The sequence below is a fragment of the Malus sylvestris genome, chromosome 15, assembly GCF_916048215.2.
Source record: "Malus sylvestris chromosome 15, drMalSylv7.2, whole genome shotgun sequence".
Classification (NCBI taxonomy): domain Eukaryota; kingdom Viridiplantae; phylum Streptophyta; class Magnoliopsida; order Rosales; family Rosaceae; genus Malus; species Malus sylvestris.
In genome coordinates, this window is record NC_062274.1 from 6,447,671 (window position 1) to 6,454,559 (window position 6,889).

The 6,889-nt window shown below is 43.7% G+C and overlaps 1 long non-coding RNA gene across 1 annotated transcript; it reads right to left on the bottom strand.

Moving 5' to 3' along the window:
- Positions 1–4,858: 4,858 nt before the first annotated feature.
- On the bottom strand, positions 4,859–5,995 carry LOC126604871 (uncharacterized). Its single transcript, XR_007616767.1, has 4 exons — positions 5,740–5,995; positions 5,559–5,656; positions 5,378–5,475; positions 4,859–5,202 (listed from the first exon to the last, which is right to left on the bottom strand). It is a non-coding gene; the product is annotated as an uncharacterized LOC126604871 (long non-coding RNA).
- Between the last annotated feature and the right edge of the window lie 894 nt (positions 5,996–6,889).

Genomic DNA, 6,889 nt, shown 5'->3' on the forward strand with positions numbered 1-6,889 from the left:
AAAATTGATCAATTCCTCCTTCACCCTCAAAGGGATAACCGAAACCAACGCCAGGTGAATGTCATATATTCCATAAGTGGCGGCACACCCATATCTGAATCTTCCAATAGGGCCATGAAAAACAGTGAACGAAGTCTGAGGCCTGGTCACCAAGTGTTTCACGTGGAAGACATCAGGGGAGGGAAGTATCAAAAGCCTAACTGGGATCCGATATGTTTCTACCCTGAGGAAGAAAGAGGCATCATCTACCCTCATAACGACCCATTGATCGTGGAGGCTCACATAGCCAACTTTGATGTTCGACGAATCCTCGTAGACACAGGGGCTTCGGTCAATATCATGTTTGCCGAAGCTTTCAGGGCACTCAGTGTAGCTGAACACTTGCTCGATTGCTCGATTTCTCCTCTGATAAGCTTCTCCGGTGATATCGTGCAACCCTTAGGGAGCATACATTTACCCTTTACTATTGGTACAGGCCCTTACACGGCTACCATTACCACTAACTTCCTAGTGGTTGACTGCCCAACGGCATACAATGTCATCTTTGGGCACACAGGCATCAATGATCTCAAGGCTATGGTATCCACGCATATGCTGTTGATGAAATTTCCAACCCCCCATGGCAACGGCTACATCAGAGGAGATCAGCTTAGTGCACGATCATGTTACAACACTTCAGTTAAGCAACAACACTTGCCCGGACCCAAGGAAACCCTGTCTGTACATGACCAAGTCACAAAGACCAGCCTAGATGAAGCGAACTTGGATCTTCCTGATAGCAACAATCAACCCGATGATCCTCGAGATGACTCTTTCACCCAGCAAGCCCAACCTGCTGAAGAGTTGGAGAAGGTACCTATCTCAAGAGATTATCCAGATCGCATGGTGAAGATTGGCACCACATTGTCACCACCCCTTCGGTTAGCATTGATATCTTTTTTGAAAGAGAACACTGAAGTCTTCGCCTGGTCATACGAGGACATGCCAGGCATCTCTCCCGATGTCATCTGTCATCGTTTGAGTATTGACCCCAAGATCAAGCCAGTGAGACAGAAGCGAAGATCTTATGACGCTGAACGATACGAGGCAATGAAAGCAGAAGTTGAAAAACTCAAAGGCATAGGCTTTGTCCGCGAAGTCAATTACCCGACATGAGTAGCAAATGTGGTCCTTGTTAAGAAAAATCCAACCAAAGAAAGTCTTTTGCTTCAAAAGGTCTTGTGGAGAATGTGTGTTGACTACACCGACCTAAACAAAGGGTGTCCGAAAGATAGCTTCCCTCTTCCTTTTATTGACAGACTTATAGACTCTACGGCCGGATGTGAACTCCTGAGCTTCATGGATGCTTACTCAGGATACAACCAAATCCTCATGAACCCTTCGGATCAAGAACACACAGCCTTCACTACCGACAGAGGACTATACTGCTATAAAGTCATGCCTTTCGGCCTAAAGAATGCAGGAGCGACTTATCAGAGACTAGTCAACTCAATGTTCGCAGAGCAGATTGGGAAGAGCATGGAAGTTTACGTTGATGATATGTTAGTCAAGAGCAAACATGCTGACCAACACATCACCAACCTATCTGAAACTTTCACTATTTTGAAGAGGTATCGAATGAGGTTAAACCCCAACAAATGTGCCTTCGGCGTAGGCTCTGGCAAATTCTTAGGTTTCATGATTAGTCAACGAGGCATTGAAGCTAATCCCGAGAAGATCAAAGCAATCCTCGACATGAAGGAACCGGTAACTTCAAAGGACATCCAGAGCCTTACTGGCAAGGTGGCAGCCTTAACCAGGTTCATTTCTAAGGCCACAGACAAATGTGCTCCCTTTTTTAAAGCACTTAAGGGAAGTAGGAAGTACATTACATGGACTGATGAATGTGCCGAGGCATTCAAAAACCTAAAGGAGTACATGAGTAAAGCCCCTCTACTCTCCAAGCCCGAGGTAGGAGACATTCTCATTATCTACCTATCGGTATCAGCTTCAGCCGTAAGTTCCGTTCTCATTCGAAAGGATGGGAATATTGAGCGACCTGTCTACTACGCTAGCAAAGCCTTACAAGATGCGGAGACACGGTACTCTAACATTGAGAAATTGGCTCTGGCATTGGTCATGTCTGCTCGAAAACTCCGCCCTTACTTCCAAGCGCACTCCATCATCGTGCTTACCAATTATCCTCTTCGACAGATACTCCAAAGTCCTGACACTTCAGGGCGAATGATCAAATGGGCAATAGCGTTGGGTGAGTTTGACATCTCCTACCAACCAAAGCCAGCTGAGAAGGGCCAAACAGTGGCAGACTTCATTGCCGACTTCACATATCCGGTTGACATTGCTTCTACACCTGAAGCAGTGGCTTCATTACCCCCGGAAGCTCAGAAGATAGAACCAACAACCCCAGCATGGAGTCTGTATGTTGATGGCTCATCCAACCAACAGGGCTGTGGAGCGGGACTAGTCTTGACTACACCCGACAAAGTAGCAATGGAGTATGCTCTTCGTTTCAAATTCAAGGCATCAAATAATGAGGCCGAGTATGAAGCCCTTCTAGCAGGATTACGTTTGGCCAAACACCTCGGGGTTAAACAAATTGATATTTTCAGTGACTCCCAATTGGTGGTCAACCAGGTTACCAACAACTTTGATGCTAAGGACAGCTCCATGGCAGCATATCTTGCGCAAACACAACTTTTGCTCAAGCACTTCCACTACCAGATCACCCAAGTTCCGCGAGCGGCAAACAGTCATGCAGACGCCCTGGCTCGCCTCGCCTCGGCTGTGGAAGACAAGATTGGAAGAAAAATTCATGTCGAACTGTTGGCAACACCAAGCACCATGGCCGCAGAAGTATGCAACTTACAACAGGGGGATAGTTGGATCACCCCGATCTATAATTTCCTTGCTCATGGCACCCTCCCAAATGATAAAGTCCAGGCTAAGCAAATTCGATACAAGTCTACCCGCTACCTGATCATCAATGATCAACTCTATAAGCGAGGTTTTAGCCTGCCATACTTAAGGTGTCTTACGCCTGCCGAGGCGGAAATCGTCCTTCGGGAAATACATGAGGGAGTCTGTGGAGATCATGCTGGATCTCGGTCCCTAGCACACAAGACTTTTCGCCAAGGATATTACTGGCCAACACTCCACCAGGATGCCATCAAAGTATCCCGCTCATGTGACAAATGTCAACGATATGCAACTATTCCTCATTCCCCTCCAGAGCCTCTTACTCCTATGATCAGCCCTTGGCCCTTCGCCCAGTGGGGACTTGATTTGATCGGCCCAATGCCGGCAGGGAAGGGCAAAGTCTGTTACGCAGTCGTTGCAGTGGACTACTTCACAAAGTGGGCCGAAGTAGAACCCTTGGCAACCATTACTGAGGCAAAGATAGAAGACTTCGTGTGGAAGAACATCCTTTGTAGATTCGGCATTCCCAATGCGATAGTCACTGACAATGGGCGACAGTTTGACAACAAGAAGTTCAGGTTGTTCTGCTCTAAGTTCAACATCAACTTATGCTTTGCCTCTCCAGCTCATCCCCAGTCTAATGGACAAGTTGAGGCCATCAACAAAATAATCAAGCGCACTTTGAAAACCAGCTTGGACAAAGCTAAAGGCTGTTGGCCAGAATTTGTACCCCAAGTTCTTTGGTCATATCGCACTTCATATCGGACTTCAACAGGAGAAACTCCATTCTCACTTGCCTTTGGCACAGAGGCGGTTGTCCCTGTTGAGCTCGAGCAAGCAACATTCCGAGTCCAGAACTACATTCAAAGTGAAAATGACAAACAACTCACCCTCAACTTGGATTTAGTCGAGGAACACAGAAACCAAGCTCACTTGAGGAATGTCGCCTACAAGCAGCGCATCTCCAACTATTATGACTCTAGGGTCAAGCCTCGTTCTTTCAAAATAGGAGACTGGGTCTTAAAGAAAAGATTACTCTGCGACAGAGTCCCGAGTGAAGGCACACTTAGTCCAAACTGGGATGGACCGTATGAAGTCATTGGCATCAGTCGCCCTGGCTCTTACACACTTAGAAGCTCCGATGGCAAGACCCTTGGCCATCCATGGAACGCTGGTCACTTGAAGTACTACTACAAATAGACTCACGATGTACAAGTGTTGAGCTATAGCCGTTCGGCATCCTATGTAATGAAGGCCATTTGGCAATGAATTCAATAAAGAGGTAATTTAGCCAACTCAGCCCTCACTCTTTTACATTCATAGCAAGCGATGCCGGAACCCTTCTCAATCAGAAAGCAATCCGTCTTCCACAGTCACTACAAAACAAGCAAATGAAGACCGTGTCAAGCGCCAAAAAAAAAAAAAAAAAAAAAAAAAAAAAAAAAAAACAGCTTCATCCAAAAAGCTTCACCCGAAAAGCTTCACCTCCAAAGCTTCACCCACAAAGCTTCACCTAAAAAGCTTCACCCACAAAGCTTCACCCAAAAAAAACTTCACCCGAAAAGCTTCACTTAAAAAAGCTTCACCTACAAAGCTTCACCTAAAAAATCTTCACCTAGAAAGCTCCCTCTACATACTTTCATCTACAAAGCTTCACCATCAAAGCTTCACCTAGAAAGCTTCATCTACAAAGCTTCATCTACAAAGCTTCACCATCAAAGCTTCACCCAGAAAGCTTCAACACCAAAGCTTCACCTACAAAGCTTCAACACAAAACCTTGCTCCAAATAAACAAATTTTGTTCACAAAACCCAAGATGCCCTTGAACTTGTACAAAAACACTTGGGTAAACATAAACATTTTTTGTTTTACACCCACAAGGGCCCAAAATTTTCCTTCTTATTTATTCACTTATATATGTTCCCAAACATATTATAATAGATCCAACAACAAGCCAAAGTCCCAAGTTTCATAATGGACAAAAGTACAAGCAATTCATCAATAATGAAGGTGCTACAAAAATTGGAATCTGCCCCAAAATAGAAATCCAACCCAAGAGACTTTTTCTTTCTCTCCCTCTTCCGCCTCCTTTCATCTATCAAATTTCTGCAACCTCTGCTCTTCTCCAATGGAGCTGAATTTTGGACACCCTATAGTTTTTGAGCATATGAACAACTTTCAAGAAGGAATCGTTTCTGTTTGAGCGACGGAAATTAAAGTGTTGAAGCTCCAAACATGATAGTCGGCTTCTTGCAGATTTCGAAGCTGTTGTGATGTTTCGAAGATCTGGAAATATTTAACCGTTAGTTCATCCTGAATTTTTGATATGTTATGAAAGAGTCGATGAGGAACAACTTCAATGAAGAAAGCATGCCGATCTGAACAATAGAAAATGGAGTTTCGAAGCTCACAACAAATCTGACGGGTTGACAGAAAAATAATAACCAGTCATTCATCATACCTGGATTTCTGGAGTTATACTGCTCCGAGGGATCTCAAATTTGGATATGTTGTAGTTCACGAGCTGAGGAACAACTTCAATGAAGAAAGCATACCGATCTGAACAAGAGAAAATGGAGTTTCGAAGCTCCCAACAAATCTGACGGGTTGACAGAAAAATAATAACCAGTCATTCATCATACCTGGATTTCTGGAGTTATACTGCTCCGAGGGATCTCAAATTTGGATATGTTGTAGTTCACAAGCTGAGGAACAACTTCAATGAAGAAAGAATGCTGATCTGAGAAAGAGAAAATAGAGTTTCAAAGCTCACAACAAATCTGACGGGTTGACAGACAAATGATAAACAGTCACTCATCATACCTGGATTTCTGGAGTTATACTGCTCCGAGGGACCTCAAATTTGGATATGTTGTAGTTCACAAGTTAAGGAACAACTTCGATGAAGAAAGTATGTTGATCTGAACAAGAGAAAATGGAGTTTCGAAGCTCACAACAAGTCTGACGGATTAACAGAACATTGATGAACAGTTACTCATCATACTTGAATTTCTGAAGTTGTACTACTCCGATGGATCTCAAATTTGGATATGTTGTAGTTCACAAGATAAGGAAAAACTTTCATCAAGACGACTTTGCAATCTGAGCTATAGAGAATGGTGTTATCTTGCATCCACTCAGGCTGATTAGTGGAAACGAAAAGCAATTCCACCAAAGAAAATATGAAAAAGAGAGAAAAGCTACTAATTGCACTTGATCTTGTCTAGTCAATAGCATGCAGCATCAAACACACAAAAGTTGGAAATATTTTTAGATAAAGCATATACGAATGTGTGACATCGAAACAAGGATTCGTTACTTTGACAAATTAGTAACACGCGAGACACCTCATTCGGCAACTCTCTTCGCCTGAAGACTTGGGGGACTCCCACCATATGCTACTGCACCTTGATACTCGGCAGTCTCACAACCACTCAGTGACTTGGATTTTTCAAGTCTCCAACCGAGAAGTTTTCCTCACTCGGGAAATTAAGGGAACACTACCTCAAACTACATGCTTCACTCACAAAGCTTCAACAATACAGGTTTCAACAAAAGCAAAAATTCAAAGAACTTTATGAAGAAGGCTTTGGTGTATTTAACACAATATGTTGAAATGAAGCAAAGCTTATTTATTAATATTTTCGATAAGCCACAAATATGTACATATACATGAGTCAAAATAAACAAACAAATGGGAGCCTTCACAAAGGTTGCTTAGGGGAAGTCTCAGCAGTCGGTAGAGCCCCAGAAAGAGAAAGCACCGGAGGGTGGTTATCCGGAGCCTCAGTACTTGACAAAACCCCAGAAGAAGGAGGCATTGGAGGTTCATCATTTGAAGCTTCATTACCAGGTACAACCCTAGAGGACGAAGGCAATAAGTGCCTTTGGAACAAACCCACAAACCGCTGATGATCAAGTAAAACCTTACCATCAGATTCCTTCATCTGGTCAAGCTTCCTCTTCATGTTTG